The following is an 11,832-nucleotide window of genomic DNA, read 5'->3' on the forward strand; positions in this document are numbered from 1 at the left end:
TAGTCAGGGAGAGACTGCCTTCTTCTCTGTTAGGCCGCCTTTATATAGAGCCTCTCCCGGCCCTGATTGGCTGCCTCTTCCTTCCCCTGATTGGCCCTCTACAGGCCTTTATTGATTGGCTGCCAGTCTGTGCAGCCTCAAAAGTCCTGTTCCAGCCCTTTTCTCAGGGGGTGGGGTGACTGCCCCACCACAATTGCGCGGACCTCCATGGAACTATGCTGGTTTACTCTAGCTGAGGAACTGGCCCGCTACAGAGCCTCGTTCGTCAAGGGCCATGGGATGAAGGGCTAACTCTGTTCTCAGTGATGCAGGTGTAAATCTGAAGTCACCTCACGGATTTCAGGACAGTCACTTTGGATTTGCACCAGCGAGACTGACATCGGAACCTGGTTCCGAGTCATTATTCAGGCAAAGTTTTTCCAAGGGGTATTTTGCCCAAGCAAAGGCGGAGTAGAACAAGCCTTCGGGTTTTGGCTCTAGAGTCGAAAGGAGACTGGAAAGAGGAAGTAATAGGATGGGCAAAACACTGGGTCCTGCTGGAAATTTTTCCTTTGGTCTCCAAAGGTGAAGGGCAACTCGTTTAGGGAACTGGGAATCTTTGGACTCTCTCTTGAAGTGGGATCACCCAGCAGCCCTTGAGATGAAGGAAATCCCTCCATGTATCTGTTCGAACTAGACCAGAGCCAGTGTCTTGGATTCAGCACTTCAGAACATCCATCTTTATCATTTCAATCCATCTGTAGCCAGCATGGTCAACAAGCCAGTGGAGATGCTCCAGTTATACACCTGGAGTAAAGACTTCAGGAATTGGGCCTGGATCAGTTAAACTTTCCAGCGTCTGCCAGGCCAGTCTAGGGCTCCACCAGTGGCAAAAGGCTCAAATTCTGCGGGCAGATGTGGTCACCCCATCTCAAAAAACATAAATTGGAATTGGAAAAAGTTCAGAAAAGGACAACAAAAATGACGAGGGGTACGGAACAGCTTCCGTATGAGGAGAGATTAGTAAGACTGAGACTTTTCAGCTTGGAAAAGAGACAAGTAAGGGGGGGAATAGGATAGAGGTCTATAAAATCATGATGGGTGGGTGGAGAAAGTAAATAAGGAAGTGTTGTTTACTGCTTCTCAGAACACAGAAACTAGGAGTCACCAAATGAAATGAATAGGCAGCAGGTTTAAACCAAACAAAAGGAAGTATTTCTTCACACAACTCACAGTCAACCTGTGGAATTCTTTGCCAGAGGATGTTGTGAAGGCCAAGACTATAACAGGGTTCAAAAAAGAGCTAGATAAATTCATGGAGGATAGGTCCATCAATGGCTATTAGCCAGGATGGGCAGGGATGGTGTCCCTAGCCGCTGTTTGCCAGAAGCTGGGGATGGGCGACAGGGGATGGATCACTGGATGATGACCTGTTCTGTTCATTCCCCCTGCGGCACCTGCCATTGGCCACTGTTGGAAGACGGGATACTGGGCTAGATGGACCATTGGTCTGACCCAGTGTGGCCGTTCTTGCCCCTGGGACTCTATCATAAGAAGCTCTGATGTCTAGAACGTGGAAATTTTACTTTGAGTGGGCTGGTTTGCCACACCTCCTTGAGGAGGTTGAGAGAGAGAGAGAGAGAGAATGAATAATACGTGTGTGTGTGTATGATTATAGTATATTTGAGTAGAGTTGTAATATAGATGGGGAGGGCATGATTATAATATATGTGTGTGTGCACAAGTGAGTGCAATAGTAATATAGGGGTGTGTTTGTTTTGCGTGTGCATGTGATTAATCTAACTCTTATATAACACTTTTCATCCATAGAGTGCAAAGTGCTTTACAGAGGCGGTCAGTATCTTTATCCCCATTTCACATATGTGGAAACTGAGGCACAAGGAGAGGCAGCGATTTGCCCAAGGTCACCCAGCAGGCCAGTGGCAGAGCTTGGAATAGACATGTCTCCTAAGTCCCAGTCCAGTGTTCCGTCCACTGCATCCATCTGATTATAATAGAGGTGTGTGTACACATGTGATTACTATATACATGCGGGTTTATGTGCATGCACATGGCTGTCATGTGTGTGTGTGTGGGTGGCTGTGAGATTATAATGTATTATAATCACACACACAAATTCATGTGTGTGTGCCTGGCTATAGTATACATGGATGTTTGTCTGAAATTATAAGGCGCGTATTTGTGCTTCCTTTATGAGCCCTGAAAATGTGATAATTTACACATGTGAAAATGTGAAAATGTGACATACTTGTCAGCCTTGTCAAATAACAAATCTGGACTCAGCTTTCTGGAACCAATGGATTTCCTGCTGAAATCAGCTCAGGAGGCTCCCTCTTCTAGTCACAATGTGATGTGAAACATTATTACAAACCGCAAGAAAAATCTCCCTGCGTGTAGTAATAACGTTCTTTTACTGCCCTCAACACGTGTTCCTGGAGGAGATCTTATTGCAGGGAAAAGCTAAACCTGTGCAGAGAAACACCGGACCAAAATCACCTCCAGTCAGCGTTGGGGCTTGTCATACAATGTTTCCATGGGGAAGAGGTTCTAAAATGCAATATAGATGCTAATGAAGCTATATCAATTTACGCCAGATGCTAATGAAGCTATATCAATTTGGGCCAGATCTTACGCCTGAAGATCTGGCCCAAGATGTCTCTAACTCTTCATTCAAAGCTTAGTTCAAATAGAGGAAAGGTATATTTGCAGTGCTAGACTGTAGGCAGCTTTTCTGTTATCGCAGAGTTTTTATTTTGTGGCATCTAAATGTGCTCATGTGGGACACAAAAAGATCTCAAGATTAGAAAGGCTCAGTCTATTTTGTCTGGACAGAAGGACAGGTCAGAAGTCTATAAAATAACCATTGCTACAGAGAAAACTAAGCCTTTGACCATAAAATGTGACCCAGGCAGACAGAAAAGCACTTTCTGATATGAAAAGGCAACAGACTTAAAAGAGACTTTAAAAAATACCTTTTAAAACAATATATAGAGAATTGATCTTTGGAACTCACTGCTGCAGGATATTAGTAGAAAGCATATGTAGAAGGGAGGACTCACCACTTCAGCACTCCCTTGCAGCGGGGTGTGGCCTGACAATTCTTTTCTCTAGCACCCCCAGTCATCAGTCGCTCTGGTCCGGCAGTTGTCTGCTTCTTCTTACGAATGAGCTCTCCTTCTAGATCACATTTAGTTGTACACACACACACACACACACACACAAACACATACACTCTTCTGGGGTAAACAAAGAGTCCAATAAACTAAACTCCAGTAAACATAGCTCTTCACCCCTACCAGACTTACTCATCGGCAGACCCTTCTCCCCTTCCGGGGCTCTTCAGGGCTGTCCTCCTACTCTGGTGCAGAGTGGCACTTCTCAGGGCTATCTCCCAGGAGGCCCAGCTCCAGACTTAACGGTCCTTTTGCCCCTGGTGCCATTGCCAGGTTGTTTCCACACTGCTGTTTCTGGTGGCCATAAGGGGAAGCCAGGCCCTCACTCTCCTCTGGGCTCCAAGCCAGGGATCCTATGGCAAGCAGCAAAGATCTGCTCCCTCCAAATCCTCGCTGCTTCCCTGGACTCCTTCCTTCAGGCCCTTTCCTCGCTAGGCTTACTGTACATCTGCCTCCCTCTCGGCCTTTCCTCCACTCCCTAGCAACCAGAGCAGGACAGCAGAGTCCTTCCCTTCATTCCCTGCAGCCTCCTTCTCATGAGGGGCTTCCTCCCTCTCTGCTCCCACCCAGCTGGGCTTCATCTTCAGCTGAGCCTGGCCCACTTTCCAGCTGCAACCAGGTGCCTTAACTGAGCTCTCAAGCTCCAGTGAACCTTTTCAGTGCCCGAGTGGGATGTATACCTCATCATGCGTATACTAATAAATAATAGCAATAATGAATACAAAATGACGGGTACTTCCTTTCATAGCACTTTCACCTTGGCATCTCAAGGTGCTTGATGAAATAGGTTAAAAATGTGACAACTGGTGTTCAGAGAGGCTAAGGATCAGGCCGGTGGAGGAATGGCATGGACGTTAGGAACCTAAATTCCTTTCTGGACCTGCGCCGAAGTGACATGCCCAGGGTCACACACCAGGAAGAGAACTCTTGTCTCCTGGCATCTACCTCCCCTGTCAGGCAGGCAAATTGTTTTATAAGCTTCCAAAAAATGGTTTAAACATTTATGGGCCTGATCCTGAAGCATGCGGCGTGGCAGCCCACTTCATGTTACCCGAGCTTGATGTCATTCATCTTCCTATACAGGCCAGATACTCAGCTTGATTTCAGTGGAGCCCTGCTTATTTACAGCAGCTGAGAATTTGGCTCTTTCTGTGAAGAAGAATTGAGCCAGGATACACTGATAAGAGCTATCAATCCTCATCGCTTCCGGGTATAAAGGATCTTTAACTGGGACACCCCCATGAGAAAAGCTGGAGCGCACAATGGTACAGAACTGCACGATTAGATACACTATGGGATCGAGTCTTATGCCTTATTTTGACCATCTGATGTAAGCCAATGTCACCAGCAAGATACAGGCCTAGGAGGACCATTGTGTCTGTTACAATGTGGCTTTCCCTCTAGACCTATCACAGATTGGAAGTATTGTCCGTTCTCCTGAAGGGTTCTCTAGACACCCCACAACTTCTGGTGTCATTTGTCCCTCGCTCTGCACTCCAGCTCCAGAGCTCCCCCAGAGACACCTAGGGTGCTCAGAGGACCTCACTGAGGCAAAGGAAGAGAAGTTATACGAAATGCAGAAGGGAAACCTTCCCTCTTCTCGCTGCTTCACCTCCCCCACCCCATCCTTCCTACTCTGAGCAGAAGCAAGACCTGAGTAGAAGAGCTGGCCAAATACATCTGTTTGTTAGCCCTTCCCAGGCCAACTGAGATGCCTTCCCATCTGGAGAGGTGACTGACCCAAAATCTTGGATTCAAACACCTCTTAGCTTGGAGGACGTTTGACTTCCACTCTGGAGCTGATGCTGATTCCAAATCCAAACTTTGCAGCAACTCCCTTCTCCTGTAGTGGGCTGAAGCTTAATTAACCCAAACGCTCCAGGTCTTGAGGAGACGTTAATGCTTAGATCTGTACCCAGACTTGAACTTCACAACTGGGGCCAAAGGTTGGGTTGGTTGCTCTCACTCTGCTCCCATTGAAATCAGTGGGAGTTTTACCATGGCCGTCAATGGGAGCAGAGTTAGGCCAGGGCTTTTGGAAATTCCATTCTATCTCTGTTGGGGTCAAACCAAAAACCAGGATCCAAACAGCCCTGAACTGAAGGATAATTTGTATCTGGATCTGAATTATGCAGCTCCAGCCTCCCTCTCTGTTCCCATCACAACACACCTCACCCTGAGCCTGTGCTCTGATGCAATCATAGTTCGTAGAGAATTGGGGTTTGAGCTGATTCAAGGACAGCATGAAAAGCTGGAGGGATGAAATTAGGACTCTCTCCTCCCCTGCTTGACTTTATATTTATTGTGGAAAAGCCGCTTCAAACCAGTCTGGCTCCAGGTTTCCCAGCAGAGACAACAAACTCGCGAAGCATCCGGGAAAGGCTGTAGCTTTGGTCTCAGTGGGCTCTGAAGGAACGTGATTTCATTTGGGGTTTGAGATAGTGCAGTGACATTGACAGTGGCTTGAGAAAAGACTCTTCTGCTGGATGTTATCCCCTGGACCTGCTGTGAACTGCACGGGTCTTTCCGGCTGCCCTCTGAGAGCGACTAACGCTGAACGCATTACAGGAAGGAGCAGGGGAAAGCGAGGAGGGCAGAAAAAAGAGAACGAATCCCGTTCATGGAGTGAATTCCTTTGTGTCTAGAATCAGGCTGACCTCCCAGTGGTGCACCCAGCTCTGCTCAATCAATGGGAATTTTGCCAGCAGGGTGACCACCAGGCCCTTCTTTGAAGATGTATTGAAATGCATTCAAACTGATCATACGTACCATTTTAAACATTCAGTTGAAGCTCATGATGATTGCACAGTATACTGCAGAGCAGTGGAAATGTCCACTTCAGCGAAAAATACACGCTCTGCTAAGAGAATGGTGTTTCCCTAAAATGTCCCGTAAAATAAAGCATTGTCCCTAACGGTCCATGTGGCTTTCCCTTATTTCCATCCAACAAAGCTGGCCACCCTATTTGCCACTGAACATAGGACTTGCCAGACTGGACCACACCAAGGGTCCATCTAGTCTCCAACTAGTGCTAGCTGCTTCAGAGAAAAGTACAGGAAACCCAGCAGGAGGCACTGATGGTATAATCTTTCCAAAGGGAATAATCCTTCCTGACAGCTGTCAGCTAGAGTTTGGCTCGCACCCTGAAGCAGGAGGGTTTATAGCCCTTCCCAACCTCTTGGTCACTTTTTTAAAATCTTTGCTCTTCTAACTCGGTGTATCAAGGTCCACTCACCACTCGGCACACCCCCATCCCCATGGCTAGGCATGGCATCAGCTCTCTTGCGGGGCTCGGGCCCCCTGCCGATGGTCACTCTGGCTCTGGGGTGGTTTCTCTGCCAGTAACTCATCCAGTGACTCAGTCCTCCAGCCAGGTTGTTGTCTTTAGTCCACCCATTCCTGGGTCACTGTCGTCCAAACTACAAATCCCCAAAATGTGTTCAACACAAAACAAACCCTTCTGCCCTCAGGTAGTCCTTGGATTAGCCTGCCACCCCCTTGCTGGGCTTGACAACCTTGCTGCCCCTTCCTGGGGGGCCAGTGGGGGAACCCAGTCCCACGCTGTGCTCTGGGTTCTGGCCCATGGCCTTGTGCTGCACACCTAAGTCAGGCCCTTTACATGTATTGCAGTTTTTGCTCGGCCACTTCCTAACCTCACCTCTGGGTCTCCCAGTCTCTTGCCTGTTTGATCAGGATCATACCCAGGCCTCCCTGCCTGGAGAGCGGTCCTCACTCTCTCTGCTTGGCCAGGGTCCCCTTGCAGCTCAAAGCACATTACAAACATTCATTTACTTAACCCCCCAGAACACCCATGAGACAGATAAAGTATCATTCTCCCTGCTCACCAAATTGCCCAAGGCCAGTGAGAGGAAGAGAACCCAGGAGTCCTGGTTCCCAGCCTCTGCTCAGGCTTCTGGCCCATGGCAGCTCTTGCGCACATCAAAACAAACACACACATGGCAACATGAGAATGGAAAACAAAACCGCTTCAGTCCTACCCAGAATGATGCCAAAACTATGCTTTATGCATAGCTACATTGATCCCAGGATATTAGAGAGACCAGGTGGGTGAGGTCATATCTTTTATTGGACCAGCTTCCTAAAAGATATGACCTCACCCAACTTGTCTCTCCAAAAATGTGCTCTGATTTATAGGAGAGAGAATGCCAGAGGCTCCAGTCCTTAAAGAAAGCACCTCCCAAACCTCCCCCTTTGCCATCCCTCCTCACGTAGACACAGACACACACACACAGTATTCTGCTGTAATTCCGGACAGTCTCAAGCCAGTCTCTCTGGCCACAGTTTTCTGTGAGGAACACAGAGATGCAAAAGGCATTTCCAGATGAAGATTATTATTAAAGAGCTTTAAATACTAGCAGTAAGCCCTTTGACACATTCATTTAAACCAGTAAGGCTTTCTAGGAATTATACTATGTTTAATGATACTTAATGATTTGTTGCCAGGGGACTTAGAGTTCCTATTTAGCAATGATTTATAACACCAGACAGGAGGTGGACTGTCTCTGACTGGGGGAAATATCTGAAACTACAGCTGTCATGAAAGAATCCAGCTTGGAAAGTTAAGTGGGTAATAATGGATTAAATAGAAAGAATATTTGGAGAGTTAAATACATGTCAAGTAAAAAATAAATATAAAACTCTTTCTTCCCGCAGCTATATTTTACTGATAGATAGATAGATAGATAGATTGTATGGGGATAGATAGATAGGTTAGATTAGATGGATGTGGTGTATGGAGATAGATAGATAGATAGATAGATAGATAGATTGTATGGGGATAGATAGATAGATTAGGTGGATGTGGTGTATGGAGATAGATAAATAGATAGGTTAGATTAGATTGTATGGGGATAGATAGATAGATAGATTAGATGGATGTGGTGTATGGAGATAGATAGATAGATTGTATGGGGATAGATAGATAGATAGATAAATTGTATGGGGATAGATTGATAGATTAGATGGATGTGGTGTATGGAGATAGATAGATAGATTGTATGGGGATAGATAGATAGATAGATAAATTGTATGGGGATAGATTGATAGATTAGATGGATGTGGTGTATGGAGATAGATAGATAAATTGTATGAGGCTAGATAGATAGATAGATTAGATAGATGATGATGGGGTGTGTGGGGATAGATAGATAGATAGATAGATAGATAGATTGTATGGGGATAGATAGATAGATTAGATGGATGTGGTGTATGGAGATAGATAGATAGATAGATAAATTGTATGAGGCTAGATATATAGATAGATAGATTAGATGATGGTGGGATGTGTGGGGATAGATAGATAGATAGATGGTATTATTTAAAGCCTTTCAGGAAAGTATCTATCAATCTGATAGCTCACACACAAAGCCCACACACTCTTGTCTAATTCTCACCGATTCTCCTTGACACAGGCCCCAATTCAGCAAAGCGCTAAAGCACATCCTGAGCTTGAATCACATGCTGAAGTGCTTTGCTGAGGCGAACTCCCCAGGTCTCGTACAGAAGGTCCTGCAGCCCCTTACTCACCGGGTCCACTCACCTGAGTACGGATGACTCGCTTGTGTGAGGCTTGCGGGCTCAAACCCTGATTCTGCCTCGACCTAACGCAGTGGACTTCAAGGAGATGGCATGGGATGTACGCGAGAGTGCGTGACCACTGTTGTAATCCGGCTATTATTTATTCACTTATGCTTTAGGCCATGGCTACACCACAGGGCCTTATGCTGTATACTCACCCTGGCCTAGCACAGCCCTACCCTGGCGGCAGGAGGCATTCTGCCACAGAAGGAACACCACCTCCCAACCCCTAGCTTTGCCACTTACCTGGTTTTCTCACCCCCAACCAACATGTCGCTAGGCCAGTCTGTTTAAAATGTAGACCAGGCCAGAGTTTCACTACGTCATTCAGCTGTTTGTGTTTATAAAGCTGTAACTATCTTATTAACCCTGTAATGCCTATGAAGTTATAAGTAGACATTATATTCTCTGGTCCATGGGGGACCTGATTCCAACCCCAGCCTACCTGCAAATTATAGCGCAGTTTCTCAGCTCCCTGCTAAGGGCCCAGTTCCTGTTACCAGCATAGGGCCCGAGCCAAAGTCCTTTGGAAGTCAGTGGCTGGCTTTTCCATTGATTTCCACGGGCTAACGGCGCAGACACATGGCCAGCAGAACACATAGCCTTCCCTCCAGGTGTAATTAACACAAGACTTTTGCTGCAGTTAAGTCAGGCAAATATTTCCCTTCCCTACTTGCAAGGTGTGTAACGAGCTGCATTCCCCCCCCCCCCACCTGCTTCTTTCACGTGGGTGTCAGCACTTTGATTTGTGCCAAGCTGGCTGGTGTTATTCCCCAAGACTGGCGAGCAATCTGCAAGAGCACCCCCCCCCTTCCACCCCCAACTCCTGAAGATTATTGTCCTGCAACCATTACTCATCCCTGCCCACAGGTGTTCGCCCCTTCGCCCAAACCGAACAGGCACTTGAATGCCGCCTTGGCTTGGAAAGCTCTGTAACCTGATGTTCATAAAATGGGGGAAGAAAACAGCGGGGGAAGGTGTTTCTTGTTCTGGTTGAATTGCTTTTCATGCTCATTTTTTCCTCGTTTTTTCCCCTTCTTGATGTTCGTTGGGGGGGGGGGGGGATTTGGAGAACTTTGGAAGAAGAGGAAGAAATGTATTGTATTGCAATAGCTGCTCCTGGGAGCCTGTCAATGGAGCCTCGTGCTCGGCGCTGTACATATCACAAAGTGTTTGTTTTGTTGGTGGGTTGTTGTCTCTCCAGTTGGGTGTTTTTCTTGCTTTGATTTGATTGTGTTTGGTTGTTGTGTCTGGGCGTTTGGATTGGGAGAATGTTTTTGTCTGGTGGGGGGGCGGGAGGGTTGTTTGCATGATTCGTATTTGTTTCGTTGGGAAGTTTTATGTTTCTTTTAAATATTTATTATGAATTCATATTATTAATTATTATTATTTCTGGTTGATCGGTTAGTCGGGGGGGGCGGCGGGGGGCTGTTTGGCTGCCTTTTGTTTCGGTGAGCTTTGGCTGGTTGGTTTTGTTTTCATATCAAGGGACTTTTTCTTTTCTTTTTTTTTTCTTTTTAAACCCTGAAATTTTAGGGGGAGATTCTCTTTTACCTCTCAGGGATTCACTTTCCAAACTCTCTCTCCTGCAGCGTCGAAGAGGAGACGGACGGCTGCGGTTGCAGTGGAAAGAGAAAAGCAGGCACTCAACCTTGAGCTCAGCCGCCCCCAGCCCAGCGGAGCCTGGCCCGGGAAGACCGTGACCCTGCAAGGGAAGCAGGCTACCAACATGCCGAATACAGCCAAGCCAGCCGGGCCGGCGATTGCTGTGCAGTGCAGCCAAGGACCCCGGGACAGGCAGAGGCCCTGGCTAAAGCAGATGGCCCTCGGCAAAGAAGAAACGTGCCTAGGGGGGAGGATTAACCCCATTGCTCCCCTGGCCCCCGCATGTGTGGGGCGAACACGGGCGCAGGGTGCAATTCGGGCTCCCTGGGAACCCATGGCAGTGATTTCGGCTGCAGGGGCAGAGCGGGGAGTCGCCCTCCAGGCCAGGAGCAGCGTGTCCCTGATGGAGTTCAAAGGAAGCATTTGTCCTCCTCTGGTCTCCGTCTTCCCCCGCCCACCAGGCTCTCCCAGCCGGTCCCCATTTCCCAAGCCCTGGTGTCTGCTTCAGGGCTCCCCCTGCGAGGGCCGGTGTTGCATTCAGGGAATGGGTGCGGGCTGATTTACCTCTGTCCGTTTCCCTCCTAGACCGTGGATTCTGGAAGGGGAGGAAGAATAATGCCATTCTCTTCTCGTCAATTGCATTTACACAATGCCCCCCCCGCCCCCATTGTAATACCCCCTTGTGGCACAGTGAAAAGGGAAGCCCCTCTTTCCTGGGCGGCTTTAGCTTGGCTGGGAGGCCGTTTCTGCGCTCCAGCTAGAGGGAAAAGCTCCCCCTTTGGACCCCCTCTGCAATAAACTTCCACAAACCACGGGGTTGTTTTGCTGTTTTTCCCCTTTTCAAAAAAGTCCTGATTTTTCAGACGACATGTTCTCCTTTTGACCGCAATCCTCTCTGTGCCTGTCATATTCAATATGGAACAATGCAAGCGCGTCCCATACGCATCGGCTCCATATACTGTGAGAAGGAGACAGAGATTGTAACCGAGCACACACCGCCAGCTTGCGTGGGACGTATGCCTGTGGACGAGACAGCCTGTTATAATATCAACTGTGTAGATTAGCTAAACGGGGAGGCTAATTACGTGCCAGTGATCGGAAGAAAAAATGGCCTGACTGACTAAAAGGGGAGACGTGGGAAAGAAAAGCCAAAAATCTCATCTTCCTCGTCTCCAAGATCCGGTGGAGCCGGGCCGGTGAGACACAGAGCAGAAGCTGGCTCGGTTATTTGGCTTCTGGTCATTAAACCAAAAAAGAGCGTGGAATTAAAACACAAGCCCAGGGAAAGCCATAAGGGGACCCTCACCCCAGCTCTTCCAGCCAAATCCAGGAGATCCTTGCCAAAGGGAGAGCTGCCAGACCCTTCCCTCCCCGCTGGGAGCTCTGGGTGCCTTCCTGGGCTGGGATGAAGCTTTAAACAAGGACAGACCTGGCGTGGGTGACTGGGCGGCGCATT

The 11,832-nt window shown here is 47.8% G+C and overlaps 1 long non-coding RNA gene across 1 annotated transcript; it reads left to right on the forward strand.

Moving 5' to 3' along the window:
• Positions 1-9,669: 9,669 nt before the first annotated feature.
• LOC122463507 lies at positions 9,670-11,793 on the forward strand. The gene is made up of 2 exons (XR_006286954.1): positions 9,670-9,955; positions 10,364-11,793. It is a non-coding gene; the product is annotated as an uncharacterized LOC122463507 (long non-coding RNA).
• Positions 11,794-11,832: the final 39 nt, after the last annotated feature.

Source organism: Chelonia mydas, chromosome 21 (assembly GCF_015237465.2).
Source record: "Chelonia mydas isolate rCheMyd1 chromosome 21, rCheMyd1.pri.v2, whole genome shotgun sequence".
Lineage (NCBI taxonomy): Eukaryota > Metazoa > Chordata > Testudines > Cheloniidae > Chelonia > Chelonia mydas.